This window comes from Dipodomys spectabilis, unplaced genomic scaffold, assembly GCF_019054845.1.
Source record: "Dipodomys spectabilis isolate Male_0828 unplaced genomic scaffold, ASM1905484v1 ptg000038l, whole genome shotgun sequence".
NCBI classification, from domain to species: Eukaryota; Metazoa; Chordata; class Mammalia; order Rodentia; family Heteromyidae; genus Dipodomys; species Dipodomys spectabilis.
In genome coordinates, this window is record NW_024870715.1 from 3,072,767 (window position 1) to 3,091,850 (window position 19,084).

Sequence of the window (19,084 nt, forward strand, 5' to 3'; positions counted from 1 at the left end):
AACTACTATGTTTTGGCTGTACTGATATTTGAATTAAAGTCATCTTACTTGCTAGCCAACTGGTATACTGCTGAGCCCCATCTTGCATCAATGAAAATAATTATAATGAAATATTTGATGAATTATTAAGGGTTACAGGAACCACAGCAAGTACATGGAGACCATTTTGATAGAGAAAAATTCCCAACTCCTCTGGATAATTGGAGTTGAGTTACACCCTGACAGAAAATTAATTGACCAAGAAGAAATAGAAAGAGAAAAAAAAAAAAAACAGCTATTGGTTACAATTAGACAAAAGTTCAGATATGCACTGCCAAATTTGAATGGATCCGTTTTGAAGGCTGTAGTTTCCTAAATTCATAAGCAATATTACCTTACAAGGTTCCTCCATTTCTATGATTATTCATATGGTCTTAAACATAGCAACTGATTTAAAATGTAATCCCAAAGAGCATTATAGAAAGCCTCAGATTCATCCTATAGTCTTAAGCATAGCAACAGTATTCATTTCATAACTCTGTGTTACCTAGTGAGTACATATATTTTATTATGCTTAATATTATTATATCTCAAGCTTGTTGGCAAAATAGTCTTTAAAAAGATCTGGAAAGGAAGACAGATATATAGATATAGATATATAGATATAGATATATACACACACACACACACATATATATGTATGTATGTGTGTATGTATGTAAGTATGTATTAGGAAAGAGTGAGTCCTTTGACCTTTCAGACCTACTAAATGGTTTTTCTTCTATGGCCTATCCAGTGGATAATGCTGACCACAGCCACCCTTGGATTAATGTGAGTGAGTAATTTCAAGGGGTCTTGAAACTCTTCTCCCACAAACTCACACAGCTGTTTAGTTTTTGTAAACAGGGAAGGCAAGGCACCCTTGCACAGATCTTTTTAGCATATGAAACATATTGACATGAATATAACATATGTGCCAAAGCAATATTATTCAGCTAACATTTCAACGAAACGCAACATAAAATTTTAAATTACACATTTCTGCATGTGTTTGATTCTTGTTTACTGTATCTGATCGGGGTAGGGAGGGAGTGAAGATTTTTAATGAAAAGAAAATCTTCAATATCTTTCTATTTCAGTATGATCAGAAAGTAATGATTATAAGCAGGCATTTATCTTACCATAGTCCTGGAGTCACCAGCTAGCAGCAATGGCAACAGCAATTATGTGGCATATGTTGATACAAAGGGCAGTGACAGACACAAGTACAGCAAATGTAGAAGCAGGTAAGGGGGCTGTATTCATTAGAACAGCATGGCAAAAGACAGAGGTTCATTGTTCTGATTGAAGCATATTTTATCACCTCAGTTCCTCCAAATAGAATGCACAACCATCTTTTGCTTTCTCAAGTATACTGGTGTGATTATTTGCTATTTACGATGATAAAGGCACAACTTACAACATATTAAATTAAATACTTACCTTTTAAATTTTATTTGAAATACCCATTTATAAATCTTGCATGATTCAACTCTTCTGTTAACACAAATAAAACTATCCTCTATTAAAATATTTTTGTACACTTTTCTTTTTAATTCACAGAGAATTGTCAATACTCCACTGAAATGTAGTGTTACACTGCTATTCAGTTTTTTATAATTACACAATTGGATATTTGCTACAATTTATTGTTCATAACAGCATGAATGAATAACTGCAAATGTCTTAATACAAAATGTCTTAATACAAACAATATGTCCTTTCATTGCACAACTCTACATAAGCAAATATCTCAGAGAACATAAAAGAATCTCTTGCGAATTGAACAGATCCTAGAAGTCAAAAGCAGGCAGCTATTTTTTCCCAAAAGTATTAGTATCACTCTTCATAATTTGGATACAAACTGAATGAGGAAGAAAAGCTAGGCTGGAACATGGCGTATATATTATGTCAACTGCATGTGAAATTTCAGATTAAGATCTGTCATTTTTACTTGCTAAAGTAAACTTCTTATGTAATAAGGCTCTTCGTAAAATAATAGCTCCGCTTTTCCAACCTTAACTAAAAACTAAAAACAATACTAACAGATATTGCAACCTGATCTACACAAGGAGAAGGGGCTAGGAATGGACCCTGACTCTGCACCTGCCTTTCTGGGTAGGGGAAGTAAATGTTTTCTCTATACACTACAGAACTGGTATGGAGAGAAACTGGGGAGGTGCTAGGACATTAGATATTTTCCAGGATGCTGTAAAAGCTTCCTTAGTAAAGTGCTGCTGTAATGTGAACTGCCTCTCTTTTTTTATTAATAAAGGTGAAGCACTGTCTGGCTTCCTCGCCTATGTGACTATTCCAGGACCTCTAATCTCCCGAAAGCATCACTGCTGCTGACTTAGGTCATGCTGGTTACCATTTCACCCTCGCCCTTCATTGGAGGAGAACTGAGAAGAAATAGGGACTTTTAGATAAACCAAATACACATTGTTTCTCCATCGTAGAGCTGACTTTGAAGATAAAGAGCAAGAAAGGCCTAGTTGGGGGCATAGCTCTGACCCCTGTGATTTCCCTAACAATTGCTCCTCTAGATCTGCTTCCCCTAAAGGATTCTTTATGACTTTGTTGGACTCCAGTTAAGGACGAAGTGAAGCCTGAGAAATCCCCCTTCTGGGTGGTTGCATTACTGATGGTCCTCAGACACACAGACACACAGACACACAGATACCAACAACAACACAGACACAGATACAGACAGACAGACACACATACACACATGCAGATATTAACAACAACACAAACACAGATACAGACAGACAGACAGACACACACACACACACGCACACACATAAAAATTAATGCATCAAGTTTAAGAAAAATAATTAATTTCTTTGTAATCATTGAAACAACCAGTTTTTTTTAATTTCCCAAAAGAACTACGCAGGTTGATTGGATAATTTCTCTGAGGAGCTGAAATGGCAATTCAGCTTCAATCAGAAATTCCATGACTTTTACCCTGATGTTTGTTGCTCTGTAGGGCAGTTAGCTTGTTAAGGAACCTCTGATGCTTTTACACAATTTTGTGCTGTGTAAAAGCAGGGACCCCAATGTTTGGGCAATTCCACAATCTGACTAGAATTTCTGGTTTGCTTCCTGGAAGGAGCTTTGTTACACCCACAGTGAAATGGCCTTAATGCTACTCTATTGCTAGTGGCTAAAGGGCTTCCTGTGTCTTGTTAGAACATGGAGAGGAGGCTAATTGAGACCCTTCTCACTATGCCCAGGGGAAGCATTGTTAGCTTCTATGAGAATTTGGTTTCTGGAGTTTCTGTTTGTACAGATTCTTTACTGGGTTATCCATTGGTTGTGGGACAAAGAGAAAGAGGTTTTGTTGTAGTAGTTGTTGTTGTTTTTAGAATTGATCCCATGATTCTCATGTGAACAGTGTTTCACGTAATAGGCAAGATCAAACTGAACATAGCCTTTCAAAATGAAAGAAAAAGTTAATTTTGTCCTGTAAGTAAAAGCATAAGGACAGGAAGATTGCAAAACCAGGAAGAATGTGTATCATAAATAATAACAATAATGACAAAAGCAACAGCAAAGAAATATTCTGAGCTATTATAAGGAATATTCTGTGAATTATGGGAGTTTGTGCAATTGCAATGTCTTATTTATTAATAGAAATCTTTTCCACCTATTCTCTGAATAGGTTCAAACACACAGGAACGCATACATATGTATACACATTCAACACACATACACCTTCAAATCATGTAAAGTCCACACAGAAAACAATGATATAGATCTGTGGATGTTATTTTTCTTTTACACTAGTTTCCAATTTTACAAGTCTGTTTGTGTTTCACTGGGATTTTGCTGGACTATTTGAGTACCTGAGAAGTAGCCTGTACATATTTAATGTTCTTTTAATCAACAAGTTTTCAATTTAATACAAAACACTTTATTATTAGAAAAGAAGCTCTGCTGACTCATGCCTGTAAAGCTAGAGACTCAGAAGGTTGAGATCTAAAGATGTTTATTTGAAGCTAGCCCAGGCAGGAAAGTCTGTGATATACTTATTTCCAATTAATTGCCAGAAATCCAAAAGTGGCACTGTGGTTCAAGTGACAGAATGTGATATTTGAGCAAAAAAATTTAAGTGGCAGTGCCCAGGCCCTGAGTTCAAGCACAGTATTGGCATAAAAATTAAACTCAGTTTAGTCCCATATATTGAAAGTCTTGAGTTTTTCATTAACATCTCTTCAAATACAATAAGGCAACCATCTAATTCATTTTACCAGGTTTTAGAAAAAATAATCATTGAGTAGTATGAGATAAATACAAACAGCTTCTCAAGTGTTACAGATTTCTTCATCGGGAAATACTTTTAATAATTACTTTAAATTTTAGGTAGCATTAACTCCAATCTGGAAATTTAGTCCTATTGCATGTGAAAGCTGTCTGAAGCAACCAGTTACTTTAATGACTTTAATAACTTTTCTTCATAGATCATTTGCTCTATGAAGTTGTCCTTAGATCTTCTGAAGTTATACTCAATATTCAGTTACAAGCTGGGTGTGGTGGTAATCCCAGCTACTCTGGAAGCCGAGATAGGAAGATCTCAAGCTCAAGATCACGTGGCCAAAGGTCGAAAACCATCATCTCAGAAGTAAAACACAAAAAAGGGACTGAGTGTGGGACTCAAGTGAGAATGTTTGCCTAGCATGTGTTTGTCCCCAAGTTCGATTCCTAACACCACTAAAAAAAGTCTAGTACACTTATACTAATCATATAATCATAAATATGTTGTATTGGTTATGCTAACTTTTGAATATTGGTACATGAAAAATCTAGAAACTGCTCAGGGATTTGGAAACCCTCTATGTCCTTACAAGTAAGCACACATGCCTGCATAAATAATGCACATTCTACACCAGCACTCACAGGTCTGTTTCTGGCCAGCTGTTCGTGTGATGCGCAACTTCTTTGCCACTGTGATTTGTGAAGAGAATAGAGGAAAAAACTAATCATAAATGGCTGTGTGTCTTTCCAGATGTGTAGAGTCAAATATGACCTCAACCAATTCTGATTCTATTTTAGCCAGATGCATGCTTTCAATGTTGCATTTATCAGAAGTCTCTGCCAACTTCTAACATTTTGACTTATTCAACTGAAACAATAAATCAAAAATCTAGACACCATTAATCAAGGTGCAATTAAATTTTGAATGCTTGTCTTATAGTCAGGTCAGAAATGAAAATTGGAGAAAATACCAAACAAAACTGAAAATTGAAAAGATAAAGCCAAAGGTGTTAAGTGTAACCAACAGGTGGATAGTAATTTAAACTTCAATCTATTATAAACATAATTTTTCTAAATATTGAGATCTTTTCATTTTAGAAAAATAAAAGTTATAGAGCAAGTTAAATTTCATATTTTTCTTGCATGTCTAACTTTGTCCATTCTCACAGGAATTCTCTTTTCATATATTGACTTGACTTAGAGGAGTAGCCTGGTCATATAATTTCCATAATCACATTCTGTTCAGAGTAGAATTTCTGTAACTAGTCTACTTCTGCTTACAAAAAACAAACAAACTCACCTACTTGTCCTCCCATTCTTCTAATTCCTCATTCATTTTTCTAATTATATCACTATGTCTCTTCAATCTTTTGGTTTTGGTTTGTTTTTATTCCTCCATGCATCTGACAGGGATTATTTACTTTAAGAATGAATATTATACCTAAGTCTTAAGTATTATGCACTGACTTTTTATTTAGAAGATAATAAGTAATGTTGCAGCAACTAATTATAACCTCAAATCTACAAGAAAAACTCTATGACATGTATGTATGCTTATATATCTGTATAGCTAAACTTATAGATACATACGTGTGTGAGGTCTACTTTAGCAGAGTTATCAAAAGAGTTTGAGGATCCAAGATAGATCCTGAAGATCTGGAAGATGAACCTAGTATTTAGCACAGCATAGTATTCCCCTTCAGGAATTCATCCATTAGTAACAAACAGCTGAGAAGCTAATATGCTTAAGAGAGGTGACATAAATAAGCTGCTGTGGAAACAACATTGAAGTTTTGGGCCCACTAAGGAAGACAGACTCATTTCTAATGTTTTGGTTACGTAGATACAGAGGAGTTAAATATACTCCAGAAATCAAGCTTCTCAAATGGACACTGGTAGTTCTTATCTGTAAATCCTAGCTACTCAGGTAGGTGAGGCCTAGAGAACAGGAGTTTGAAGCTAGCCAAAGTAGAAAAGTCTAAACTTTCATTTCTAATTAACCACAATGCCAAACTGGAGACGTGGCTCAACTGATGCAGTACCAGCAGTGAACAAGAAAACTGAACCAGAATTCAATCTTGAGTTCAAGCCCAGATATTGGCAATTAAGAAAGGAAGGAAGGGAGAAAAAGGATGGAAGGAAAGAAAAAAGAGGGAGAGAGAGAGAAGGAAAGAGAGAAAGAAAAGAGAGAGAGAGGGGGAAAGAGAGAGAGAGAGAGAGAGAGAGAGAGAGAGAGAGAAATAAGCCAGGCACTGGTGGCTTATGCCTATAATCCTAGCTACTCAGGAGGCTGAGATCTGAGGATCATGGTTCAAAGCCAACCCTGGCAAGAAAAGCATGATATTCTTATCTCCAATAAACCACCAGAAAACCAGAAATGGCACTGTGGCACAAGTGGTAGAGCAATACCCTTGAGCTGAAGAGTTGAGGGACAGCAGCCAGGCTCTGAGTTCAAGCCCCATGACCCACAAAAAAAAAGAAAGAGAGAGAGAGAAATAAAGAGAGAGAGAGAAACAAACAAATGGAAGGAAGGAAGGAATCAAGGAAGGGAGGGAGGGAGGGAGGGAGGGAGGGAGGAAGGGAGGGAGGGAGGGAGGGAGGGAGGGAGGGAGGGAGGGAGGAAAGGAAAGGAAAGGAAAGGAGGAAATCAAATATTTCACACAAAACTGAGTTCCCATTGAATCTGAATCCTATTAGAAGTCTGATATTCTTCTAGCATAAGACTGAAAGACTGCTCCAATGGCTGGGGAAGATTCAGTAATAGTACTGGAATAATAAAGAAATATTAATCCAAAAATATTTCAGATTATAAATCAGTTTATGATCTTATAAAAAAGCTTAATAATCTAGAATTATTACAAAATAGTAATAGAAACAAAATCCAAGATTCCTTCCTATGAAATAAAGTAGCTGAGTTTGGTGGTAGATATTTTTCTTACATAGAAACTTTTTCTGTTATTTAAATTTTATTTGCCTTTCTCTCTTACTCTTTTTTTCTTTCACCTTCCTTCCTTCCTTCCTTCCTTCTTTCCTTCCTTCCTCCCCTTCTTTCCAATTTTAGACTCTAGGACTGGCAATCAGCAGCAACAAACAGCAGCACCAAGAGCAGCATGTTCAGAAAGTACAAGGTAACAAGCCCAGTTTGCCAGATTTTTAATAGCATTATACATGTCATTTTCTCTGATTTATCCCACCATGTTAATTGTAATTGAACATGGATCTTATTTTATAACTGGGTATATTGTCTCAATCATGTTCACTTCATATTTCACAATACTTACAGGCTAAAATAATAAAAGATAACATGACTAGTTTTTTCTTAGTAGTTGAATTTGTAGTATCTTCATGAAATCCACTTTATTTGTCATAAATTTTTAAATTTTTTGTTTGTTTTATATCTCTTAGTTATAATCATACACTGGTATTGTATTCTTGTATTACCTGTGAATAATTATATTGTCATTAAAATATATAAATTACAAAGGGGTGGTTAATTTATAAGTAAGCAAAATCCTATTTTATTTGCTTGAACATAAACACAGATAAGCAACACAATGTGATATTATGAATGATTATCTATAAGTCGTCTCATGAAACCAATATTAAAATCAACTGTCAATTAGAATTTTGTATTTGCTGTTCTTTTACATTGATTCTATAACTTCTGTATTCCTAATGTCTTCTTTTGACAATCCCTCTTCTTAGTTTATTAATATAATCAAATCTTACACAAAACAACAACAAAGATTTAAAAACAAGAGAGAACACAATAAAACCTAACATTCAACCCAGTATTCTTGTTAGAAAATGTTCATCTACACTAGAAATTAAAGTCTATGTTCATTATTTCTGCTCACTGCTCAAACTCTGCCAATCAAATTCTCTTTCCAGCAGTATTAATAATGCAGTTCCCAAATTCAAGATCTCTTATTCTAACATCGAACCAAACTTCCATGTAATTTCCTTAACACTGATTTCTATTGTTCTGATTTTTCCTTGTATACAGATTTTACTTCACTCATTTGTTAGTTTACTAGGGTACTTATTCTTTATCTCTTCTTTCAAGTAGGCAAATATGTAAGGCTGAAGATAGAGTTTCCATGTCTTCTCACCTGATACTACTCTACAATCTCATCAACCCCAGCAACACCATCAATGAACCCCACCATCAATGAATGTCTTTCTGTGAATGACTCCCATGTTTGACATCAATTCATTTTTTTTCTGGGGGAGGGGGTCGGAAGGGGGGGAAGTCCGGTCATGGGGCCTGAACTCTGGGCCTAGGGCTGTCGCTCAGCTCTTCAGCTCAAGGCTAGCACTCTACCACTTGAGCCACAGTGCCACTTCCGGCTTTTTTCTTTTTTCTTATGTGGTGCTGAGGAATTGAACCCAGGGCCTCGTGCGTGCAAGGCAAGGGCTCTACCACTGAGCCACCTTCCCAGCCCCTCTAACATCAATTCTTAAACTCCTGTCTATTAAGTATTGCCATACAAATATTAACTATTAACTACCCCAAATCACTATGTTCCATGACTGATAATACTTTTGGACACACCCACTTTTTCCCTGTGTCCCTATTGTAGCTCAGAACTCAAATTTCTCCCATGCAATCTAATGAGATATTTATTTTTTCTGGGCTTCAACCTTGCATTTCCAAATAAGGGTAGTAAAACTTTGTATTTTTAAATTTCTATTTATTTATTTTTAATAAGTTTTTTATTGTGAAAATACTATACAGAGGGGTTACAGTTACATGAGGAAGGGAATGAGTACATTTCTTATCAAGCATTGTTGCCTCCTCCTTTGTTTTCCCCTTCCCATCAATTCCCTGCCACCTCCATAACTGAACCCCCTCTTCCCCAAGCCCCACCTCTGAATTGTAAAGTTCATTTTTCACCATAGTGTCTTGTACATCTCATTGTTGCAATGGGTCCACCTGCATCCCTATTTAAACAATTAGTTTTTCCCTTCCCCTCCACAAATTATACCAACATCAAGTACAGTGAAAGCAGGGGTTATACTGTGGAGGAGGGACATATAAAGCAACAAAGAAATCATCTTATAAATATGTTAGAAACAATAGCAAGAAAGAAAAAACATTTGAGTCTTTATCTTGGGGTTCATTTCGCCTAACATCACCTTATCTGACCTTTTCTGCTTGACTCAGACATATACTAGTTATTGCAAATAAGGGAAAACATGGGACCTGTGTTTCTTTGGGCCTGGCTTACTTCACTTAATAGAATTTTTCCCAAGTCTTTCCATTTCCTAACAAATGGGGCAATGTCATTCTTTCTGATGGAGGCATAGAATTCCATTGTGTATATATACCACATTTTCTTGATCCATTCATCTACTGAGGGGCATCTGGGTTGGTTCCATATCTTAGCTGTGGTAAATAATGATTCAATAAACATAGTTGTGCTGGTAGCTTTAGTATGGTCTTGCTTGTGAACATTTGGATAAATGCCCTAAAGTGGGATTGCTGGGTCATAGGGGAGCTCTATGTGGAGTCTTTTGAGGAATCTCCATACTACTTTCCATAGTGTTTGAACAAGTTTACAATCCCACTAAATGCAGTAGGGTTCCCTTCTGTCCACATCCTCTCCAGCATCTGTTGTTATTAGAGTTCTTGATTATAGCCATTCTAACTGGAGTGAGGAATCTCAGTGTTATTTTGATTTGCATTTCTTTTATGGCTAGGGAATGTTTTAATCAGATTACATATAAAAGCTTGTTGGCAAAATGTATAATGAGTATTAGCACGTGAAAGGCTTTAAGACAGAAATGGGAAACCTTTTTTATCTGCCAAGAGCCATTTGGATATTTATAACATCATTCACAGGCCAAACAATTAACTATTGAAAAATTGTGTGTATTGGTCTAACATTTAATTAACTCACCCCTAATACAATGGATGAAACTACTTCTTTTTAGTAAAGCGAAATGTAATGCTGCTACTTCACAAATTTGCATAGTTCAATGAGTGTCAATGCTTGTCTTATGAAAGTGGGAAATTCATCATTGCTTATATAATGTTTCTAGAACTACAGAAGTTAGTGGTTGTACCTAGCTTTCAGCTCATTATTTATTTACACCTGAATGATTTCATGTTGTAGGTTATCAAGCATATAAGGGTAATCCACATTGACTAGTGTGAAAGCAGTTTATTGTAATTACAAACTTTATTAAAGAGTATTGATTCTATCCTGGAATATTTGGCCTCCCAATTCAATTGGATTTAGCATGTTTTGAGCTATAATGATGTTTCAGATGGTGCTAAGGTACCACTACAACCGATGCATCCAAGTTTGCCTTTGACTTCAACAAAAAATTAATAATCATTTGTACATTTCTCTTGGAAAGATGGACACTCTAACAACTTTTCTTTCCTTTGTCATCATTTATAGGATGCCATGTGACTTCAGTTTTAAAATCTAGTGTGTGTGATACCAGTGACACAATTATTTTGCTTTGATGGCTGTTCTAATCCTGCATCTTGGATTTGAAACAAATCCAAAATTCATATCACTAACTCTTATGGACTTTTATTTTTTGTGTCACTACTGGGGTTAGAACTCATTTGAGTTCTGCTCCTAAGTTCTTTAGCTCAAGGCTGGTGCTCTATCACTTGAGCCACAGTTTCATTTCTGGCTTTTTGTGGTTATCAGTGGTAAGAGTCTCACTGATTTTTTCCTGCCTGGGCTGGTATCAAACCATGATCCTCACATCTCAGCCTCCTGAGTAACTAGTATTACAAGGATAAACCACTGATAATTTTCATCTGTGATTCAGTTTCTCTGAGGATTGTTGATCACGGATATGTGAAGGAAGGTTGGAGTGGAGTTATTATCTGTGTCAACAAAGAAGTCAACACCATCATCAGCAATCAGAACAAAGATCAACAAGTGCAAGCAATGATCTCATTATATCGTCTCTCACCATGACTACACCACTGTAGTCCGGTAGTCACACCTCTAAGTCACTTCAAAAGAGGTGGACCATGGGCAACCAATTAGAAGGATTTGTGTCTTTACAGTATGTACTTGTAGATTCATGTATGTGTTTGTCCCTCATAATTTATATTATGATGATTCACTTAATATAAATTTGTGTTGCTATTTTTAAAGTCCCTAGAGTTTTTGAATTTAGAATCTGACCTGTGATTGCCTTGGCAAAGCCAGATCACTATGAGCCTGATCTTTCCTTCAGCTGCTCTAAGAGGTAATGCCTTTAAGAATCCACTTAATCATATTTTGTCTGAAATGTATTTCTCCATAAATGCTGCTGGGCCAGCTAAATCTGTTCCTTCCTGCTCTGAATTGTCTGTAGGATGTATCCTCTTACCGCTACCCTATGAAGCCCTTATTATAACCTTGCATCCTAATCCATCCATTGTATTATGAATTTTTAAAAAAAATATTTTGAGTACTTCTCATTCATGTTGACATTCAACATGCCATTTTATGAGTACAGTGCGTCTTGAATGAAACGTGTCTTATTCACCTTCCATGGTGAATTCCTATGTGGTGAGAGCTCCTAATGCTTTGTGTCCTTCAGTAGGCAGCAAATTCTTAGAATTTTTGGATTGCATTTTGTTTGTAGATCAAGATAAAGATCCATGCAGCCTGGCGCCAGTGGCTCACGCCTGTAATCCTAACAACTCAGGAGGCTGAGATCTTAGGAACATGATTCAAAGTCAGCCTGGGCAGGAAAAGCCGAGAAACTCTTATCTCTGATAAACCACCAGAAAAAAAAAAAACAGAAGTGGCCACTGTGGTTCAAGCCTTGAGCTAAAGAGCTGAGGAACAAAGCTCGGGCCAGAGTTCAAGCCCCATCACCGATAAAAAAAAAAAAAAAAAAAAAAAAAATCCATGCTTTGCTGTCTGTAAATTTAGAATGCTTGTCTCAATATTTAATGTCCTAGATGTTACTCATTACTTTGACTTTGAAAATTTCAGGTATTGTGAAAAAGTTTTCAACACAAAAAACAAAGTGTATAGAATAAATTTTAGGAGATTAAATAGTTCCAAACTGCACTAAATGAGTTAAACTTACTACCAAAGCACCTTAAAACTCTGAGAGGAAATGATTTCCTTAGTTTTGTGAAATTACTAATTAACTGCTCGGGATTCTTTCTGCTCTTCACCAAAAAAAAGAGGTGATTTAGTCTCCTTCTTAAGAGACCATCTAACTTTATTATTAGAATACAAGAATGGCTTATGGGTATTTGAAATCCCTTGGGGACAATGAAACATATCACAAAGAGAAAATATTGAAATATTGGCACAGTGGTTGCTTCTAGCTAAAATTGCCTAAGAAACAGAAGTTGCTGTCGAGTGGTTGATGTGTGCTGGCAGAGTTACGTGAGAAGCTTGAATTGCCTCTTCCTGCATTATGTCAGCATGTCAGACTCTCAATTTCATGAGGGTATCTAGTGTTCTATCAGGCCTTCCACAATTAACTCAAGGTAGCCCAAAGCAACAAGTTTTTTGATTGTAATATCATGAGTCTGTAGGCAAATATGGTAACATGATAACTTTTCTAAGGAAGTTAAGGTTTGTCGGAGAACTAGAAATGCATTCTGATTTTTTTTCTGTTACAGGATGCAATCTCTTAAACCCATTTACTTATTAAAGATTGTATTTGTATGCCATCAGCTGAAAAAGCCCATTCTTTTAGAAGACTTGATCTTTTCTTCTGTGAACACCATTAGCTATTTAATGGAAATCAAATCAGTTGGTGAAATGAGATTAATTTCTCATCCTTGAATATGAGAAAGTGAATAGTCTTGTTGAATTTATGTTTTATGAGTGTAAATCTTTTATACCCATACCTATTACTTCAAAGTTATTGACGAGAAGGAAATTTTTATCCTCTACTCATTTCTTTTGAAAATTTTACTTGTATATTTCAAATCCATGGAATTGTAGAAAAAAGGGAGAATAATTCTCCTATTCATTAAGTCATGATGATCTTGATGATCAGGTCAGACCAGCTGATAAGCTCTCAGTAGAAATGCAGCACAGCAATTCACTGTCATAAAGATTAACATCCATTTGCTTAGTTAATGAGTGCCACATGCATAGCATATCCAAAGCTTATGCTTTAAAAGGTTGTATCCATTTTTATCATCACATCTGGAAGACCATCCAGTGTGGTATACAGCTGCATGGCTGATTTTCATGTTTGTGGTTTGTAATCAGTCTCGTTAGTTTTTAGCCATACTCTACATATACTGGTATACTTGGCAATATATATTGACATCAGGAAAAATTTCACTTCTCAGGTGTTTACAAATTCATTTTGGCATTCTATTTCTTTTTTCTTGGACTTGAGAGATTCTACCTTGCTAATTTGGACATTGGTGCTATCTTGTAACAGCTAATCCTTCATAGGTAATGAGACAATAAAGATTTGCACAGGTACTGCTTTAAGTAGACATTTCTAATAGTAAAGAGTCACATGACCCATTCCTAGTATTATTCACATAAGCTAAAAAGGAAAGGCATCCACAAAATGTTAAATTAGATGTCTAAAAACAGCTCTATTTTGTCTAAGACTACCTGCATGTGTACTTTTTTTTGCAAAAATGTCTAAATGATGTGTCATGTTATGTTGAGTATCTTCTTTCAAAATAAATCCTGCCCCTCAAGGATATCTATATCCAAAGTAGCTATGCCGTAATGTAGACTATAATAGCCCTTCTGTGCTCAGAACAGGGATAGAAATAGACACTGCATGACTAAATGCTGATTGACAGCTCCATCACAGGCTTGGTACTTCTTTAGCTAAACTGCAATAAAGAGACTTCACATCCTACTATTCAACAAATAATAAAATAGTGTAACCTTGTGGAAAAAATTGTCTACTTAATTATAATAATAACGAATTGAGCATTTATTTCCTACATATCTTAAATATCATAAAAGTACGTGTTGACTCACAAGGCAAACTTACGTTTCTATTATCCATTTTAAAAGTAAATTTCGAGTAGAAAATAGCACCATCTCTACGTAGGCTTTAAATATATGAGGGGAAAATATTTTCTTAAAATATAAGAAAAATTTTAAGCGTAAGTATGGCTTGGGATATCTCCCAGTTACAAATTAGACACATCTTAAAATCTCTTACACGATGAAATTTTACTTTCAAACCTGTCAAAGTTTACTCTGTTGGTAATTTATTCAGAAGGAAAAACTCATGATGAATTCTTGCCATCAAAAGTTTTATAAGATATAAGTAAAATGTTTACAAAAGCTAAGACCTTTACTATTCATAGTCATGAATAACAATGAATGCCATCATTATTATGGGTAGCAGAGTCATCTAAATGTCCTTGGAATCACGGAACCCTCAAAACTCCTTATCAGTTGCAAGAACTTGCACACCAAAATTTGTGAAATAAGAATAATAACAATTTAAGATTTTAGTGTTGAACATACTCTGTAATAGTTCATATATTATTAAATATATTTTATGAAATATATTAATAAATATATTTTCATCTATTTATTTTCTTTTAATTGCACTTTTTTTCTCTGAGTAGCTACCTAAAGGGCTTTTGGGGGGATTGGGATGATTATTGATTGGATCAATAAGATAAATGATATAATCTGCATAAATCATCTGCCATCATCATTTCTAAATCAATTCCACTATGATGAGAATTTTTTCGTTGATCTTATTTTTAATATTGAATGTACTTTAAAAAAAAAACAGAAGCTAACAACACCTACAGTTAAAATTCCTGTCTGTGTTTATACACAAGAGAGCACCAAATTGGGATGCTTTCAATGATAAAGCACAAGGGGGTGTAATTAATGGTAGCCACACAGAATCCTCGGGACATATAGAGTTTCCAAATCTTCTGAATTCAGCAATGCCAGCAGTGTTTTGGCTGGCAGCCTATAACCCCTTTTTAACCTGAGTCTGCTTACTCAGCAAGCTAGGGCAAGTGACTGCTGAGCTGTTACTTTCTTATTCCAAAATACACCTCCAGTTGAGAGAGGGACATGCTCTTTTATAAATGGTATGAAAACTCAACTTTCTATTATGAGTTTCTCTATAGAACTGTACAACAAAAGCAACAGAAGAAAGAAAGAAAGGAAGAAAGAAGGAAAGAAAGAAGGAAAGAAAGAAAGAAAGAAAGAAAGAAAGAAAGAAAGAAAGAAAGAAGGAAAGAAGGAAAGAAGGAAGGAAGGAAGGAAGGAAGGAAGGAAGGAAGGAAGGAAGGAAGGAAGGAAGGAAGGAAGGAAAAAGAAAGAAAGAGAAGGAAGGAAGAAAGGAAGAAAGAAGAAAGGAAGAAAGGCAAACTTTGGAGACCAAAAAGATGTGTTACTAGGCACAGAGAAACATGCTGTGGATAGGCAAAAAATATCTGTCATCTTGAGCTAGGTCTATAGAGTTCTGAGCTAAAGTCATAAAATTTGAATAACACCACCACTCATAGCTAAATAGATCACCTTTATTCTCTTCCATACACTTACAGAGCTGAAGTATAATCAGAGAGTTAGTGAAGAAGTGTATGTGTGTGTGTGTGTGTGTGTGTGTGTGTGTGTGAGAGAGAGAGAGAGAGAGAGAGAGAGAGACAGAGAGACAGAGAGAGAAAGGAATACTAGAAAGCAAATAGTGACATCTACTAAAGAGATATGATCTCAATCACCACGAACTCACCCACAATCTCTAGGAAATACTTCTGCATCTAATTACAAATGAAGTCAAATTTACAAACCAAGTCAAATAGAAAATCTAGTGATATGCATATTCTACCCATTAATTTCTTCATCCATTTATTAAAAGCACGTTATGTGGGAGACCCTGTTCTAGCATGGTGGGTCTGTATACTGCTAAGTAATATGTTGACTTTGCTCTTTTCAAGTTTATTCTCTAGTCAAGAGACACAGTAAACAAGGGAAGTAAATATATAATCTACTTCAAGCAACACCAAGTATGTTGATAAACATTAATAGTAAGATGATAGTTACTTTTAACAGATAATGAAGGTGGTGGGCAAGATTTTCTTTGCATTATCACTGAAGTCCCACATGAAGATGTAAATGTGAACAGAAATATGAAAGAAGTTAGTGCACCATCTGAAGATCTGAGAAAGAATCTTCCAGAATAAAATAGAATGGTGAATACAAGGACCTAACACAGAAGTATGCTTGGTTTCTAGCAGAAAGCAAGGTCACAGTTGTTAGAATAGGAGCTGGTCAGAGAATAAAATGGCATCATGATTAAAAGTCAGGCAATGTCGGGCTGGGATGGTGGCTCAGTGGTAGAGCGCTTGCCTTGCATGCATGAGGCCCTGGATTCGATTCCTCAGCACCACATAAGCAAAAAGAAAAAAAGCCGGAAGTGGTGCTGTGGCTCAAGTGGTAGAGTGGTAGCCTTGAGCTGAAAAGCTGAGGGACAGCGCCCATGCCCAGAGTTCAGGCCCCACAACCGGACCCCCCCCCCCCCAAAAAAAAGTCAGGCAATGTCTAACCCATTCAGGTGTTCATAAAATGTGATAATGACTGACATCCAAAATTTGACAGAAAATTCTGCAAAAGTTTAAGTTTTTAAATAACTCCGAGAGTTCTAAGCAAACAGATGGATGAATAGTGGGACCTTTTTTGAGATAAAGAAAATAACAGGTTAGGGAAAAAGGAAAAGAAGAGGAGATAAAACTAGTTCTAATTTAGACGTATAGATAAACAGACAGACAGACAGACAGACAGACAGACAGACAGGCAGACAGACAGACAGACAGACAGACAGACAGACAGACAGACAGACAGATAGATAGATAGATAGATAGATAGATAGATAGATAGATAGATAGATAGATAGATAGATAGATAGATAGATAGATTAGATAGATAGATAGATCTACATATCTACAGTTTAGGGAAGAAATCTAAACTGGTTAAAATGCTTTAACATAGCATTTAGTAAGATATTCTAGGACATGGAACTGACAGCATCTAGGGTATGACTGCAGATAGAAAATTATCAGACTTGCTAAAATGGGCCACCAAGTCAATGACTACTTCTTGTGGAAGAACATAATGAAAACCTCCACTTTAGGTTATTTTTTCCATTGATTAACTACTTTAAAAAAAGCTCTGTTGGTTTGTATGTCCCTCCCCCACAGTTTCCACTGTATTTGATGTTGGTATAATTTAGGGAGGGGAAGGGGAAAAAAACAAATTGTTTAAATAGGGATACAGATGGACCCATTGCAACAATAAGATGTACAAGATGTTATGTCGAAAAATGAACTTTACAACTTTGGCTGGGGAGGCAGGGATAGTCGTGGAGATGGGGAGGGCAAGGATGGTAGGGGAATAACAAAAGAGGAGGCAACAATGCTTGATAAGAAATGCACTTACTACCTTGCTCATGTGATTGTAACCCTTCTGTATGGTATTTTCACAATAAAATAACTTATTTAAAAAAAAAACTCTGTCCTTCCAAAACAATACTGCTATTAATAAGAACAATGAGGGGGCTGAGAAGGTGGCTCAGTGGTAGAGTGCTTGCCTTGCATGCATGAAGCCCTGGGTTTGATTCCTTAGCACCACATAAGCAGAAAAAGCCGAAGTGGTGCTGTGGCTTAAATGGTAGAGCACTAGCCTTGAGCTGAAGAGCTGAGGAACAATGCCCAGGCCCAGAGTTCAGGCCCCACGACCAGCAAAAAAGAAAAAGAAAAAAAAAAGAATAATGACTATTTCAGGCTAGAGTGAACTGCTGCATGTGGCATAACTTTCTATAAAGCAAAACCAAATTGGCCATCCAATGCATTTGTCAAACATTTTTCCATGTTTCACATGGCTCCTAATTTGTCAACACCAAACTATTGTTTCTATAAAGCAGATTAATTTGTACTGCCAGGAGAGAGACTGAGATTCAAGATGTAGAGCTATTGTGAAATGACTTGTTCTCTGATTTGTCAAGAAAATAATTCACTACATGTGATTTGATGGACCATTTTCTCCAATATTTTGTCTTATTTGTAGTTATCAATTATTTTTGTTAAAAGAGCCCAGGTATAATTTCAGGTCAATAAGATATGATTCTAAATTATGTTTAACTCTGTAAAATATTTGGGGATTTTTTTTCTGGTCCTGGGTACTGTCCTTGAGTTCCTTTTTTGCTCAAGACTAGCACTGGACCACTTGAGCCACAGTACCACTTCTAGCTTTTTCTGTGATTAGTTAAAGATATGAATCTCACAGTCTTTCCTGCCCAGGTTGGCTTTTCACCATGATCCTCAGATCTCACCGTCCTGAGTAACTAGGATTAAAGGCTTGAACCACCAGCACCTGGCTATATTTTGGACTATCAATCTCATTAACAATTCTACCTGGTAATTAGTTTTAAAAAGTTTCTGAAAGGATTATTCTTGCTTAGAGGAAAGAATGTTTCCTAAAATTTCAGGTCATAGCAATATATAGCTTATAAATAAAGTCTTATTATAAACTAATTTGACAGTTTTCCTTTCTGTTAAACTTGTAGATGTTAAGGCCTGGTTTAACAATCTGGTATATTGTAATTAGCCAGTAGGCTGGCATTGATTCCTTGTCTGCCGTTTTCCAACCCCTGTCCCATCTCATCAGGCTTCTGCTGTTCTCCACTTAGCCCTGGATTTTCTTTCTACCTACCCCTAACCTGTCCTTATGTGGAGCTGTCAACTCTGGACCTCTGGTGACTCTATACTGCATATCATAGAAGGGTAGTTTGGAATCCATTTCTAAGCCATTAATTCTGTATTTGCTCAAGCCAAGAGAGTCACAACCCCACCAAAATCCTCCAAGCT

At 36.1% G+C, this 19,084-nt stretch overlaps 1 pseudogene; it reads left to right on the forward strand.

Annotated features, from left to right (window-relative positions):
- Positions 1-1,189: 1,189 nt before the first annotated feature.
- Positions 1,190-19,084, forward strand: part of LOC122106130 — an 86,431-nt pseudogene continuing 68,536 nt past the window's right edge.